Below are 17,556 nucleotides of genomic sequence, written 5' to 3'. Positions count from 1 at the left end.
GCGGGGCATTGCAGGGCATTGCAGAGTATTGCGGGGTATTGCAGAGTATTGCAGGGTATTTCAGGGTATTGCAGAGTATTGCCGGGTATTGCAGAGTATTGCGGGATATTGCAGAGTATTGCAAGGTATTGCAGAGTATTGAGGGGTATTGCAGAGTATTGCGGGGTATTGCAGAGTATTGCAGAGTATTACGGGGTATTTCAGAGTATTGCGGGGTATTGCAGAGTATTGCAGAGTAGTGCAGGGCATTGCAGAGTAGCGCAGAGTATTGCAGGGTATTGCAGAGTATTGCAGAGTATTGCGGGGTATTTCAGAGTATTGCGGGGTATTGCAGAGTATTGCAGGGTATTGCAGAGTATTGTGGGGTATTGCAGAGTATTGCGGGGTATTGCAGGGTATTGCAGAGTATTGCGGGGTATTGCAGAGTATTGCACAGGGAATTGCAGAGTATTGCACAGGGAATTGCAGAGTATTGTGGGGTATTGCACACTATTGCACAGGGAATTGCAGAGTATTGCACAGGGAATTGCAGAGTATTGCGGGGTATTGCAGAGTATTGCAGAGTATTGCACAGGGAATTGCAGAGTATTGCGGGCTATTGCAGAGTATTGCAGGATATTGCAGAGTATTGCACAGGGAATTGCAGAGTATTGCACAGGGAATTGCAGAGTATTGTGGGGTATTGCACAGTATTGCACAGGGAATTGCAGAGTATTGCGGGGTATTGCAGAGTATTGCAGAGTATTGCACAGGGAATTGCAGAGTATTGCGGGCTATTGCAGAGTATTGCAGGGTATTGCAGAATATTGCACAGGGAATTGCAGAGTATTGCACAGGGAATTGCAGAGTATTGTGGGGTATTGCACAGTATTGCACAGGGAATTGCAGAGTATTGCGGGGTATTGCAGAGTATTGCAGAGTATTGCACAGGGAATTGCAGAGTATTGCGGGCTATTGCAGAGTATTGCAGGGTATTGCAGAATATTGCACAGGGAATTGCAGAGTATTGCACAGGGAATTGCAGAGTATTGCGGGGTATTGCAGAGTATTGCACAGGGAATTGCAGAGTATTGCGGGGTATTGGGGTATTGCAGAGTATTGCAGGGTATTGCACAGGGAATTGCAGAGTATTGCACAGGGAATTTCAGAGTATTGCGGGGTATTGCAGAGTATTGCAGGGTATTGCAGAGTATTGCACAGGGAATTGCAGAGTATTGCACAGGGAATTGCAGAGTATTGCAGAGTAGTGCAGGGTATTTCTGAGCATGGAGGGATGGCTGAGCATGGAGGGATGGATCCATGGCTGTGACTGCACATGTCACTGAGCAGCGCTGTGGGCACTACATATCCAGCCCACAGCACTGCTCCCATCCAATCCCTCCCCCTCTGTACTGATCAGTACAGAGAGGGGAGAGAGGAACCGGTTTGTTTACATGTGATCGCTCCGTCATTTGAGGGAGCAATCACATGGTAAACGGCTGCAATCAGCGGCCGTTTACCGTGATCCGTGATGCGCCGGGTTCTCTGGACCCGGTGATCATGGATGTTCCCGTGTGCGTGCCCCAGGGGGCGCACGGGAGCCGTTTTCTCCCAGAGCTATCCAACCGCCCTGCAGCCGCCAGTTGGCTATGGGCAGGTTGGTAACTGGTTAATGCAGGATCAAATTAAATTCAAATTTAATAAAAAAGAACAACTAAGCTCACCCCTGGGCATAGGGAGGCCACAACAAAAGATAAATAAATGAGTAAAATAATAAAAAATATGTGATAAAATTTGCTTGATGGAAACACACAATTGGTGAATCCACTAGGACAGTGATGGCAAACCTTGGCACCCCAGATGTTTTGGAACCACATTTCCCATGATGCTCATGCACTCTGCAGTGTAGGTGAGCATCATGGGAAATGTAAAACAATAAAAAGAACTCCTGCGCTGCTAGCGGACTCCTATACTAACAAGGGGACACTGCTGCAACACCTAAAAGACTGCTCCAAACAGACAAAACAATAGTGAATAATAGGGGGATGGTAGTTGCGCTGTGAAAGGAAGGGGATGAAGGGAAAGGGGAGGGAACTAAACTAAAGTGCATGTGACAAACATGCCAGGTGACCTAAAAAACAATAAAAAGTCAATAAACCGAGAATAAGGGAGAAAACGCTGACATGTGCATATAATAAACACAATGAGAATACCACTAAATGGTGTATAAAGAAAAAATGTTGACATGAAGCAACAAGGAAGATGAATTACATGGCATAACAATGAACAGTGCACATGAATATAAAAGGCAACCAAGCCAACATAAAATAACAAAGATGATAATTACAATATGTGAAATATGTGAGTGAAAAAAAAATCAACACACTGGGTGCATGAATAAACAAATGCATAAATGATTGTATATATAATAGTCCCGGTGATAAGTGTTGTAAAAAACCAAACCACTTAGCAACTAGCAAGTAGATCAAAAACTTGAGAAGGAACTCAACATGACAAAAAAATATATATATAATGGCGAATAAAATATGAAAAAAAGTCCCGCCACCAAATGTGACACTTCTGAGTGACAATTCAAAGACACAATGGTATAAGTGAAAGGAGGGGAGTGATCTTCAGTGGGAACACCTCCATGTCCGCAGGCCCCTTACCTTACAGCTGTAAGGTATACAGCATATATATTTGAAGCCCAGTAGATAGTGAAATCCAAAAATGCAGCAGATGGTGTAGCTCACAGGTGCGGTATGTGATATGCAGAGAAAGACAAGATAAACAGCATATGGTGTGATACCGTTTGATGTTTAAGAACATAGGAGGAAAGGCAGGATGAGGGGGAGAGAGGGGGGGTTGCACTCACTTGTGACCAATGAGCGCAAGCCTCAACCCACGAGCGCCGAGCTCGTATATTCCCAGCTGCTGGCCAAGGACCCTCCAACGTCTCTCGCCTCCTGTTGCTCACCACTCATCATAAAACGTATAAACAGTGCAGTATCGAAACAAAAAAGCCGCACATAGCGTGATCCCATATGATAACACTTTATTACACAAACTAAAATGTCATAAACTTACAAAAGATGACAGCTGGGGGGTAAAAACTCAGCGAGCGCCGTGCTCGTCACATCAGCTTTTGTAAGTTTATGACATTTTAGTTTGTGTAATAAAGTGTTATCATACGGGATCACGCTATGTGCGGCTTTTTTGTTTCGATACTGCACTGTTTATACGTTTTATGACGAGTGGTGAGCAACAGGAGGCGAGAGACGTTGGAGGGTCCTTGGCCAGCAGCTGGGAATATATGAGCTCGGCGCTCATGGGTTGAGGCTTGCGCTCATTGGTCACAAGTGAGTGCAACCCCCCCTCTCTCCCCCTCATCCTGCCTTTCCTCCTGTGTTCTTAAACATCAAACGGTATCACACCATATGCTGTTTACCTTGTCTTTCTCTGCATATCACATACCGCACCTGTGAGCTACACCATCTGCTGCATTTTTTGGATTTCACCATCTACTGGGCTTCAAATATATATGCTGTATACCTTACAGCTGTAAGGTAAGGGGCCTGCGGACACGGAGGTGTTCCCACTGAAGATCACTCCCCTCCTTTCACTTATACCATTGTGTCTTTGGATTGTCACTCAGAAGTGTCACATTTGGTGGACTTTTTTTTCATATTTTATTCGCCATTATATATATATTTTTTGTCCCTTCTGGGTGTTGAACTATCTCATCTGGAGTTTCAACCCCGTGATGGGCCCTTGGTAGTAGCTGACTACATCCGAATAGCTCTGGGCAGGGCCGGCTGAACACAGCAGTGGCGCGGGGGATGGGGCGGAGCGTCGTTACGTAGGAGCGCTCCGTAGGAGGCCTGGCGCCACTGCTCTCCCCGCACACCCGCTCAACAGAGAGGAGGAGGTCTGAAAGCCGCAAAGACGCCGGCACCGCGAGATGCTATCGACGCGGCCCGGCGTGAGATAGTGCGAGTCCCTCGTTGCCCTGGCTGCCACCACGAACCACAACACCGCCGCTGACTCTGACACTGGGAGCTGGGAGCTCCGAAGCAACGGACAGGGAGGAGACCGCGAACGGCTCTGGAGGTACAGGTTGGCTCAACAACAGCAAGGTAACGCTGTAGCTGGAGGGGGGTGAGCCTGTAAAGGGACACAGTGAAAAGAGAGCTGGGAGAGGTGAGAGAGGATGAGAGCTTTGTATAGGCGAATATCCCCTCTGGTGCCCCACCGGCCCCCCTACTGAAGTGTCTATGGTCTGAAAGCAGATGGAAAGCAGGGTAAGAACTTAAACTGTATCCTTGTTATAAACTCAACTCCGCCACACACCGCTATATTTTATTGAAGCATTTGGATTCATGATAAGCCTATGGTGGGAAAGTAGCTGGGAAACAGGGTATGAACTTAAAACTGTTATCTTGATACAAAATTAACCCTGCCACATATGATTAAGACACTCGGATTCATGACATGTATTAAAAAGCTGAATGAACAATTCTTAGAACAATAAGGAACAGATGTGATGTGTCTGAGGCGCATTTGTCTATATATTGATGAACCGTTCACCCGTTTATCCAGTGTGAGCCCCTGCATGCACCTACACCCCCTCCCCCGTGGATCCCTGCAGTCTCCTTAGTTTCCTCCTCTCCTTTTCCCCCTCCACGGATATTTTAACGTGGGGATCATCCCGGACCATCCCGGACTTTTTTTTTTCTTTTTTGATGTCTAAGGTTAGAAACTTTAAGTATCCGGCTTAAACACCGATTTTCCTGGACTATTTGGACTAAATAGTGAACATTTGGCATAGGGATAGAAGGGTAGAGAGGTAGGCGTAAGATTCACCCAAGAAGAACCACACATCCTAAGCCTGGGCTTGAGGGCCAAAATTAATTTTTCACTCCGACAAATAGAGTATATAAGGAGCCTGATAGTAGCCCTGCGGTTTGTGGGGGAGATGAATGCTCCCGCCCGGACCTGACGAGCAGGATGGTCAGTGGCGGATAGGGCTTCTACGCGAGATCCCCCATAGACCCAAGTGGGCCCGGGAGGTCCCCCGTGGAACTAATATGGGACTCTTTGCATAAGCAGATACAAGCGATCCACACATTGTTATAAGAGGGTTATGAGAGGGAATTGAGGGAGTCGGCCCCCGACTCTGCCAAGGAGCAACCTGTATAAAACTACTAGGTCTTATACCCAGGCCTGCATCTTTTTCTCAGGGTAGAGTGGAGTATTAGAGGCCTGTGGAAATGAGGGGGAAGGCAACTAAAGGTAGTAAAGGAGCGGTAAATGCACCAAGCCCAGGTGGGATTCAGCGCTACATGTCAGCTGAAGCCAGCATGCTGGAAGAACCTCAAGGGAGTCCCAGATTGGGAGCGTCCTCACGGCCAGGAATTAACAAACATAGAGGGGCATTAGAGGAGAATAAAAGCAAAAATGCAAGAGTAAGGATCAGTGGAAGCCAACAGATGTTGGGCCCTGAGACACAGGAAGGCCCTTATGAGAGATCTGAGGATGAAGTCACTGCAGGGGGGAATAAACCACCACTGCAGCTTACACAGGAGGAAGCCCCATATATTAAAGAGATGCTTGCCGAATTGCTACTGAAATTGGAGACCTCCCTTAAAAAAGAGATTGCGACTGTAAGAGCAGACATTGGACATGTATTGAAAAGGGTGGAGGAGACGGAAGACAGATTGGAAGAACACGAGCGGAGACTAGAGGGTATGAATATGCAAATAAGAGACATGCAAAGAGCAAACAGAAGCCTCCTCTATAAATTAGAAGATCAGGAGAATCGCAGTAGACGCAAAAATCTGCGACTCAAGGGTCTCCCAGAGAAATTCGGGAAGGAAGAGCTGGCGCCGGCACTACAGCAACTGCTAAACCCATTGCTGGATAGAGAAATAACGACCCCCCTGAAAGTAGATAGAGCCCATAGGGTCGCACGATACCCCAGAAATACATCAGAGAGTCCAAGAGATGTGATAGTGAAGTTCCACTATGAGGAGGAAAAAGTAAAAATTTTGGGAAAACTGCGATGTCAACCAGGCTTATGCATTGAAGGGGCAGAGATACAAGTTTATTCAGATCTATCAGCAGAGACCCTCACAAGAAGGAGGCTGTTGAAGCCGCTAACAGGCCTACTGAAAACGACAGAAATAGCATATCAATGGGGGTTCCCGGCTTGCCTAATTGGAAAAAGGAATGGACGAACGGCAGTGCTTAGATTCCCAGAAGATCTTGAGGACTTTTGTCGCAAGTTAGACATTGCCCCTCCACATATCCCTGGTTGGGGTGCGGAAGAGACTGCAGTTCCAGCGCGAGACACAATAGGGTGGAGGGAGGGGAGGGGCACATTGAGTAATGTAAGCTAATAACCAAGAAGCTTAGCTAGGGGATGAGGGGCAGCACCGATATGAGCGGGGCGGGGGGCGGGGGGCGGGGGGAGGTGGGAGGGCGCTGGGGCAATACGGGGAGTCCTCACGACATGAGCCCTATGGGGAATATGGGTGCAGGGTGGCATTTGATTGAGGGAATCCACCTGACCCATATTTTGAACAGAGGAGTTTGCCCCGCCAGTAATAGGCGATCTGTTCCAGTGGGGGGGGTGGGGGGGTGGAAGGGTTGGGGGTGGGAAGGGATGGGGGGGTGAAGGGAGGGGGGGTGGGGGGGGCTCTTTTTTTTTTTTTTCTCCTCCCTCTCTCTCTCTCCTGCTATGCCACACGGGATTGGCCGGACGCTCTCTTCAGCAATAAAAAATGGGAGTAGTTAGTTTCGTCACATATAACGTGAGGGGACTGAACACGGAAAAAAAAAGATACAAAATCAATCAGGAGCTACAACTCCTAGGCGCAAACGTGGTGTTCCTGCAAGAAACTTATGTAACGCACGCAAGTAAGGGACTGACATCACATCTGTTCCCTAAATGGTTTTATGGGGATGCTGGATCAGTACATTCAGGGGGAGTAGCTATAGGGTTTGATAGAACAATGATGTTTGAAGAGGAAGAGCGATTGGCCGATCCCGGAGGCAGGTTTCTGTTTGTTAAAGGGAAAATGTTTGAGACGTGGTTTACACTGGTGAACATCTATGCCCCAAACAGAAACCCGGAGAACTTTGTAAAGAGAATTCTGTCGAAACTAGAATCCTTTAGAAAAGGCAGACTAATAGTCGCAGGAGATTTGAACCTATGTATGGACCCTGAGGTGGACACGTCAAGGGGCGATTTAAGATTAAGATTGGGCACACAGGGTAAGACACTTAAAAAAATGTTAAATCATCTCCAATTAATGGATGCATGGAGAATAAGCCACTTAAAAGATCGGGATTACACTTTCTTTTCCCCTGTTCATAAATCATTCTCGAGGTTAGACTACATTTTTATAGAACACCAGATGGTCCCTTTGCTGAGGGCAGCAGAAATTAAGGCTATTACCCTGACTGATCATGCACCGGTGAAAATCCAAGTAGAGATCACCGGTGTGGACCGGCCTAGGATAAACTGGAAACTTAATGATTCCCTCACACGGGACCCAGATGTAGTTGCGAAAATAGAGCAGGAACTAAAAAATTACTTCGAGACTAATGATACAGAGGACATATCCAGATCCACTCTGTGGGAGGCACACAAAACCTATATAAGAGGGATTTGGATTGCCGTTGGAACGAGGAAAAAAAAAGAGAGGGGAGAAAAGTTGACACGTCTATTCAGGGAGATTCAGGAAGCAGAACAAAGCACAAGACCTAAGGGTCTCCCAGAAAAGCAGGAGCTAATTAAGAAAAGAAGAGACCTAAATGAGTTGCTGGAGAAGGAAAGGAGCTGCGCTTTTGATATGATAAATAGAGACATGTATCGAGAAGGGAATAAACCAGGAAGGTGGATGGCTAAAAGGATTAGGGAAAAAAAGAATAGGACTTTTATACCTAAAATAAGAGATGAAGAGGGGAACCTTGAATTCTCTACTCCAAAAATTGCTGGAATATTCCACTCTTACTACAGTGCACTCTATAAGGTAGGACGGAGGGAGAGATTGAGTGACAACAAGAAGGAAAGGATAAGGGAGTACCTTCGGGGACTAGACCTTCCCAGGGCAGAGAGGGATGTGGTTGAGCGTCTCGATGCACCCATATCCCAAGGGGAGGTAGAAAAGGCGATAAAAGACACTGCCCTGGGAAAGAGCCCGGGCCCCGACGGATACTCCGTAGCTTACTACAAAAAATTTTCTCAAATACTTGTACCCAAACTGTGCGACTATCTGAATGCCCTCAGGGAGAACGAAGAGTCCCGAGAAGAATCCCTATTAGCGTATATTACCCTTATCTTGAAAGAAGGAAAGGATCCAGCCTCACCCGGTAGCTACAGACCAATCTCGCTCTTAAACGTAGATACAAAAATTTTCGCTAAAATACTTGCAGACAGGCTGAAAACTGGATTAAAACAATGGATTCATAGTGATCAAGTGGGATTCGTCCCGGGTAGGGAGGGGAGAGACAACTCACTGAAAACAATTCTTCTTATGCAAGAAGCAATCAGGAGCAATACCCCTGCAGCCCTGCTATCAATCGATGCCGAAAAGGCATTCGATAGAGTGGACTGGGGCTTTATGACTGAAACCCTGAAACATCTAGGATTGGGGGAGAGGATGATGAAATGGATCCTCTCACTATATAGGCATCCTAAGGCGAGGATTAGAGTGAATGGGACCCTGTCTTGTCCCCTTGAATTGTTTAACGGGACAAGACAGGGTTGCCCTCTTTCCCCAGTTTTGTTTATTTTATCCTTGGAGCCACTTTTAGCGACTTTTCGTAGGAACGAAGATATTCAGGGAATCAAGGTGGGAACAAAGGAGTACAAAATAGCAGCTTTTGCTGACGATTTGCTATGTTTCGTTACCCAACCTAGAACGACAATCCCCACGGTGCTCAAGGAGTTGGAGCACTACGGAGGCTTGGCAAACCTTAAAGTAAATATGAGTAAGTCAGAACTCCTAAATATATCAATCCCTAAGCGTGAACAGAGGGCACTTCAAGCTGGGCTCCCATTTGTATGGTGTGAGAGGGAATTGGTCTATCTAGGTATAAAAATATCATCCTCACCGGGGGACCTCTTTGCCGATAACTATGTACCCTTACTTAATAAAACTAAAGATCTACTAGGTAGGATGAGATATAAAGCCCTGTCTTGGATCGGCAGGATAAATGCGATCAAAATGTTTGTGCTTCCCATGTTACTATACACCTTCCAAATGGTCCCAATAGAAATCCCCCCTATATTTTTTGTTAAACTGCAGTCATTAATCTTAAGATTCATATGGGCACGTAAACACCCTAGGGTAGCATATGACATTTTGTCGAAGGATAAAAAATTGGGAGGGGTAGGTGCGCCGGATATTAGAAGGTACTATCAGTCGGTTGTTATCTCTAGAATAACTGACTGGCTACACAGTAAACAGGAGAAAAGTTGGGTGAATATTGAAGCAACACTGAGTGGGGTGGATATAGAAAAATTAATATGGACCCCACCACAATATAGGGATTTGGGAAATAGAGTTAATTTTTTGACCAAGAACACTTTTAGAATCTGGGATAGGGTAGGCAAGAGTTGCCATTGGGAATTCAACTCACCACTATTATCACTATTAAACACGGATTATTTTTTACCTGGGAAGGAGGAACACCTATATTTTACGAGATGGGCAAAAAAAGACGTAATACAACTACAAGACGTGATGAAAGGAAATAGATTGTACACTTACACTGAAATCACACAGGCTTGGGGGAACAAACCACTAGATAAGTGGAGGTACGCACAGATACTGCACTTTACACGTTCACTGCCACAACCACTAAGAGGAAAGGATCAGTTAAGAGATATTGAAAAACTATTAAATACCCCCACGTGTGTGAAAGGAAGTATCTCAAAATTATATAGTGTTCTTAGGGGGGAAGCTAGTAAAGGACCTCCCACTTTCTTGGATAAGTGGGAAAAAGAAATAGGAGGCTTAGAAGGAGAAGCACACAGAAGTAAGATTCTAAAGATGGTTCACTTAACAGCAAGAGACTCCCGGACATATGAAATGGCCTATAAAGCGATAGCAAGATGGCATAGGACGCCTCGGAAGGTACACGAATACGATGCTGAGACCCCCCCAACTTGCTGGAGAGGATGTGGAGAAATGGGCACTCTTGCCCATCTTTGGTGGGAGTGTGCCAAAATCCAGAAATATTGGGGAGAAGTCCTGGGTGAAATACAACAGATAACGGGGGAGCAGGTTAACAAAAATCCTTGGACGTGTCTGTTCCATGACACGGAAAGAGAGATCCCCCAATACATCAAGTCAGTAACCCCATTCCTCCTAAACGCAGCTAAAGCACTGATCCCTTGTCACTGGAAAGGGGTAGAAGCCCCAAGGATGAAGGAATGGATAATAAGGGTAGAATGGGCTAGAGGAATGGAAGAAGCAAAACACACGATGGAAGGCCGGCGAGATAAATACACTAAGACGTGGGCAAGATGGCATGAGTATAGGAACACAGAAAAGTATTTGACAATTATGGAGGCTTGAGGACCATGGAGGGGAGAGGGAGGAGGGGTTTTTTTTTTGTTTTTTTTTTTTTTTGGGGGGTGGGAGGAGGGTAGGGGAAATAAAAAAGCAGACAAAAGCAGATAAGTAAATATTGGCACTTTAAATGGATAAAAAGGAAAGCGAAATATTGGTAAAAAGTCTTGGTATTAAAGAGACCACAATTTTCCTTAAGCCACAATGATGCGAAAAAAATTAAAAAAAAAAAAAATATATATATATTTTTTGTCATGCTGAGTTCCTTCTCATGTTTTTGATCTACTTGCTAGTTGCTAAGTGGTTTGGTTTTTTACAACACTTATCACCGGGACTATTATATATGCAATCATTTATGCATTTGTTTATTCATGCACCCAGTGTGTTGATTTTTTTTTCACTCACATATTTCACATATTGTAATTATCACCTTTGTTATTTTATGTTGGCTTGGTTGCCTTTTATATTCATGTGCACTGTTCATTGTTATGCCATGTAATTCATCTTCCTTGTTGCTTCATGTCAGCATTTTTTCTTTATAAACCATTTAGTGGTATTCTCATCGTGTTTATTATATGCACATGTCAGTGTTTTCTCCCTTATTCTCGGTTTATTGACTTTTTATTGTTTTTTAGGTCACCTGGCATGTTTGTCACATGCACTTTAGTTTAGTTCCCTCCCCTTTCCCTTCATCCCCTTCCTTTCACAGCGCAACTACCATACCCCTATTATTCATCATGGGAAATGTAGTTCCAAAACATCTGGGGTGCCAAGGTTCGCCATCACTGCACTAGGACAAAGTAAGTATTATGTGTAGACGGCTCTTTGGTATAAAATTGATGTATCCAATGAGCATGTCACTCTCATGTGGGATCATATGTACATACCAAATAGTATTGTAAAATTATAAGAGAGAGAGGAAAAAGGGCAAAAATATGAATATAAAATAATAATAATAATAATAATAATAATAATAATAAGGAAACCAGATAAAGAGGCCCTAATAGGATTCCTATGCTTTGCTAATAAAAGAGTTGATGTCCCACTCCACGTTCAGGCTGAACGGCGAGTAGGATTGCAACTCATAGATCCAGAAGGTCTCTAGTTGGGAGACCTCTCTGGTCTTAGCACCACCCCTCCAAGGGGGGATGTACCTGTCTATCACCAGAAATGTTGTGCCTTTAGGGTTACGATTATTATGTAATTTGTAGTGCCTAGGTACAGTATGTTTTGTGTCTCCACTTTTAATAGGAAAATGTGTTCGGCAACTCGAATAGAAAAAGAGCGGATGGTACAGCCTACATATTGTTTCCCGCAAGCGCAGGTAATCAAATATACTACATACTGGGTAGCACAAGTGCAAAACTGTTTGATGGAGTATTGCTTATTAGTGACAGAGGATGTAAAGTCAACCATTCTATGTACCACTCCTGAGTTGTGCTGACACACAACGCATTTTCTATAGGAGAAAAAAACAGTCAGTTCATGGAAAAAAGACTGGCGTACAGGGGGATTAATGATATTAGGAGCTATTTACTCTGTAGAGTAGAAGCTCCTCTGAAGACAACTTTAGCTTGATCTGGCAAGGACGAACCAAGAACACATTCGTTCTTGTCAAGGAAGACGTTCTGGTAATCCAGTTGCTTGTGGAAGACCTGTACGCAGAATCACCGTCATAGGAGTCAACTGGTGAACGCGGGTGCGCCATAGCGCGAACGGGCGCACGTGTGTGCGTGATGGTGCGAGCGGGCGTGCACCCGTGTGCACCCGCGCACAGCCTGTGCACGCCCGCTCGCACCATCACGCACACACGTGCGCCATAGCGCGAACGGGCGCACGTGTGTGCGTGATGGTGCGAGCGGGCGTGCACGGGCTGTGCGCGGGTGCACACGGGTGTGTGCAGGTGCACGCAGAAACGCAGTGTGACAGCACTTGGCGCCAAGAAGCTTATTTAAAGGAGTCTGTCACCATGCCTTCTTGCTGTCCGGTCTACAGCATTTTCTGAGACCCTTGCTACTTGTTACCTGCTTACCTGATTCCTGTCTACCCGGTCTGTTCCTGACTACTCCTGTTTGCTGCCAGTCTCTGACCATGGCTTGTCCTGACTACTCTCCTGCCTCTTCCTTTGGTTTGATCGTTGCCCGCCTGTTTCCAACCCGGCCTGCACCCTGACTACTCTCCTACCTCCGTCTGGTACCTGCTCTGCCCGCCAGTGTTTACCCGGCCTGTCTGAACTTGCCAGGGTTCCTGCCGAACTACAGAACACCTCCCCGCTGTCTGCTGTTCCAGAGTTCCTGCCAAGCTACAGAGCTCCTCCTTGCAGCCAGCTGTTCCAGTGTTCCTTCCAAGTTACAGTGCACCTCCTTGCAGTCTGCTGTGCCAGTGCTCCTGTTGAACTACAGAACACCTCCTCACTGTCTGCTGTTCCATAGTTCCTGCCAAGCTACAGAGCTCCTCCTTGCAGCCAGCTGTTCCAGTGTTCCTGCCAAGTTACAGTGAACCTCCTTGCCGTCTACTGTGCCAGCGTTCCTGCCGAACTACAGAACACCTCCTCGCTGTCTGCTGTTCCAGAGTTCCTGCCAAGCTACAGAGCTCCTCCTTGCAGCAAGGTGTTCCAGTGTTCCTGCCAGTCTCTCTTCAGCTGCTTCAGAGGTCCGGATTAGCCCCAACACCTGCCACCTGTCAGGCACTTGTGCTTCTCTGCACTCCTGAGTCCCTGTCTCCTCTACCAGGGGTTCTCGTGATAGAGGCATAAGAGAGACCACTCCCTGCATTCTGGGCTCTATCACCAGGTACGTGACAGTACCGGACAGCCATGTCTGAGCCCACGCAGGGAGCCTCTCCCATGGACGAGCTCTGCTGCCACCTTGCTGGACTTACTCAGGCGGTAAAGAACCTGCAAGAGGGCTATACTCAACTGGAGGGACGTATCCAAGCCATGTCCGCATCCACACCTTCTGCTTCCGGGACTTCTGTTGTACCTTCAGTGGTGACGATGCCGCCAGAGCCCAGGGTCCCCACGCCTGAAAGATTCTCAGGCAACCGGAGTAAATTCAGGACATTCCGCGATACCTGTGAACTTTTCTTTGCTCTACAGCCGAGGACTTTCACTCTTGAAGCCACCAAGGTGGGATTTGTTATTTCACTGTTGTCAGGTGAACCCCAGTCCTGGGCTCATCGTCTAGTGGAGAAGAAGGATGCCTTGCTTGATACTATAGGCACCTTTTTTCAGGCCATGTCATTGCTCTATGAGGATCCACAACTAACAGCCTCTGCGGAGGCAGCTTTGCACGCCTTGCAGCAAGGCTGCAGACCTGTGGAGGACTATATGTCGGAATTTAGGCGTTGGAGTTCCCACACGAATTGGAATAATGCTGCCTAACGGTACCAGTTCCATATGGGCCTTTCAGAATCTTTAAAAGATGAACTGGCCCGAGTGGGCATCCCAGAGACTCTAGAGGCCCTCATTGATCTGTCCATCGAAATAGACAGATGTCTAAGAGAACAGCGTATGGAGCGATCCTCTGGCTCTTATCGTCCTGCCTGGATGTTGCCCCATACTGTTAGACAGGTTAATTTGGTTGTCTGCGAGCTGGTGGTAAGTAGGCTTGGAATTTTTTCCTGGGCATTCCCCAGGCCTTGTTTATATATGTTGCCCCATGTGCCTAGTTCTCCCCACTCTGCCTCCTCAGCTCCGGCCACTGCTGCCTCAGACACTCCCGAACCGATGCAGTTGGGCTTGCTATGCCCTTCAATTACTCCTGAAGAGCGCCAACGCCGTCAGGCCGGTAACCTTTGCCTGTACTGTGGAGAACCGGGACATTTTGTACAAACTTGCCCAGCAAAGCTTCGTAAGTGCTTTTCCATCTCTCCTGCTCTTACTCCCGTTGTGCCGAATAATTTTTCTCAACTGGCTGTTCCTATTCTCTTACAGCTCTCATGAGGGAATATACCAACCAGCGCTATAATTGATTCAGGGGCTTGCAGTGGCTTCATGGACTTGTCCTTCACTTCCAGACATCACATTCCCCTTCGGCCCACAGCGAAACGACTTTTAGTGTATTTGGCTGATGGCTCTACTCTTAAATCGGGGCCAGTAACCCAGGAGACCTTACCTCTGCATACCACCATTGACGGAACTCATCAGGAGTTACTGTGTCTACACGTCATTGAGTCTCCACTTTTTCCCATCATACTAGGCATGCCTTGGCTGAAGGCCCATAACCCGCAAATCGATTGGATCTCTGGGAAGATTGATTTCCTCTCTTCCTATTGTCACCAACACTGCCTACTGGAAGTCACTGATGCCCCTTCTTCTCTACTATGCCTGGAAGCTGACGCTGAAACCCGTCAAGCTGTATCTGAAGCTTACCACAGTTTCCTGGATGTTTTCAGTCAAAAGGGTGCAGAGACTCTCCCTCCACATCGGCCGTACGATTGCCCAATCAAACTCCTTCCCGGAGCAGAGATTCCTTTTGGGGCAATTTTTCCTTTATCAGAACTGGAATTAGGAACATTAAAGACTTATCTTGATGATAATCTAGAAAAAGGGTTCATCTGACCCACCACCTCCCCGGCAGGAGCGGGAATTTTCTTTGTGGAGAAAAAAGATCATTCTCTACTCCCATGCTTAGATTATCGGGCACTTAATAAGATTACGATTAAAAACCAATATTCTCTGCCCTTAGTGCCAGAACTTTTTCAAAGACTGGGGTCAGCAGTAGTGTTCTCCAAGCTGGATCTTCATGGTGCCAACAATTTTGGGCATTTTTGAATATCTAGTCATGTCTTTTGGCCTTTGTAACGCTCCTGCCACATTCCAACACTTCGCGAATGACATCTTCAGAGACTATCCTGACCTATTTGTTATTATCTACTTAGATGACATTCTGATTTTTTCTCCCTCTTTAGCTGAACATCGTGAACATGTCAGAAACGTTTTAACACGACTTCAACTTCACGGTCTTTACGCTAAACCTGAAAAATGTATCTTTGAACAAGAGAGCATCCAGTTCCTTGGTCTGATCATTTCTGTGGAGGGCATTAAAATGGACCCTCAGAAGGTTTCCGCCATTCTGGACTGGCCAGCCCCTACCGACAAGAAGGGAATTCAACGTTTTGTGGGCTTCGCAAATTTCTACAGAAAGTTCATCAAGGGGTTTTCCACCATCATTTCCCCCATTATAAGGTTAACCAAGCAGGGCCTTGGTTTGTCTCAGCCTCAGTCTTAAAGCACCCTGATTCTACCCTACAATACATTTTGGAGGTGAACGCCTCAGAGATAGTGGTTGAAGCAGTGCTTTCCCAGAGACAGGGGCCTAGAGCTCTTCTGCACCCAGTCACATTTTCTCTCGCAAGCTATCTGAAGCAGAGAAGAACTATGATGTTGGCGATCAAGAGTTGTTAGCAATCAAGGCCGAGTTCGAAAAATGGTGATATCTAGAGGGAGCAGCACATCTGATTCTTGTTTATACAGATCATAAGAATCTTGAATACTTAAAGACTGCCAAGAGATTGAGACCACGACAGGCCAGGTGGCCACTTTTCTTTATCAGATTTTCATTCCACATAACCTATCGCCCCGGGTCGAAGAACACCAAGCCTGATGCTTTGTCGCGAATGTACAATATACCTGAATTATCTTCATCCCCAGACACCATCCTGTCCTCAGGAAACTTTCTCCTGCTCCAAGGGGATTTACTTTCACAAATCAAACAAGCCTCCATAGGCATCCCTTCTCCACCTGATACCACTCTACAGGCCAGAGAAGATCTTCTGTGGTAGGACAGGATGTTCTTACCCCAGGAGGCAGGGCTGGACTGGGACAAAAATTTGGCCCTGGACTTCCTCATGACCGGCCCACTTTAATTTTGAGTGTCCCCAACAGCGTCCCCCTTACATCAGAGTGTCCCCAACAGTGTCCCCCTTACATCAGAGTGTCCCCAACAGCATCCCCCTTACATCATAGTGTCCCCAACAGCATCCCCCTTACATCAGAGTGTCCCCAACAGCGTCCCTCTTACATCAGAGTGTGCCCAACAGTGTCCCCCTTATATCAGAGTGTCCCCAACAGCGCCCCCTTACATCATAGTGTCCCCAACAGCGTCCCCCTTACATCAGAATGTCCCCAGCAGCATCCCCCTTACATCAGAGTGTCCCCAACAGCGTCCCCCTTACATCAGAGTGTCCCCAACAGTGTCCCCCTTACATCATAGTGTCCCCAACAGCGTCCCCCTTACATCAGAGTGTCCCCAACAGCGTCCCCTTTACATCAGAGTGTCCCCAACAGCATCCCCCTTACATCATAGTGTCCCCAACAGCATCCCCCTTACATCAGAGTGTCCCCAACAGCGTCCCCCTTACATCAGAGTGTCCCCAACAGCATCCCCCTTACATCAGAGTGTCCCCAACAGCGTCCCCTTTACATCAGAGTGTCCCCAACAGCGTCCCCCTTACATCAGAGTGTCCCCAACAGCGTCCCCCTTACATCAGAGTGTCCCCAACAGCGTCCCCCTTACATCAGAGTGTCCCCAACAGCGTCCCCCTTACATCATAGTGTCCCCAGCAGCATCCCCCTTACATCAGAGTGTCCCTAACAGCGTCCCCCTTACATCAGAGTGTCCCCAAAAGCGTCCCCCGTACATCAGAGTGTCCCCAACAGCGTCCCCCTTATATCAGAGTGTCCCCAACAGCGTCCCCCTTACATCATAGTGTCCCCAACAGCATCCCCCTTACATCAGAGTGTCCCCAACAGCGTCCCCCTTACATCAGAGTGTCCCCAATAGCATCCCCCTTACATCAGAGTGTCCCAATCAGCAGCTCCCTTCATAGAGAGTCCCAATCAGCAGCCCACTTCACATCAGAGTCCCCACCAGCAGCCCACTTCACATCAGTGTGTCCCCATCAGAAGCCCTTCACATCAGAAAGCCCCCATCAGCAGCTCCCTTCAAATCAGAGAGCCCCCATCAGCAGTCCCCTTCACATCAGAGTGTCC

The sequence above is a fragment of the Aquarana catesbeiana genome, linkage group LG12, assembly GCF_042186555.1.
Source record: "Aquarana catesbeiana isolate 2022-GZ linkage group LG12, ASM4218655v1, whole genome shotgun sequence".
In the NCBI taxonomy this organism is placed as follows: domain Eukaryota; kingdom Metazoa; phylum Chordata; class Amphibia; order Anura; family Ranidae; genus Aquarana; species Aquarana catesbeiana.
Note: the sequence above shows the minus strand (reverse complement) of the source record.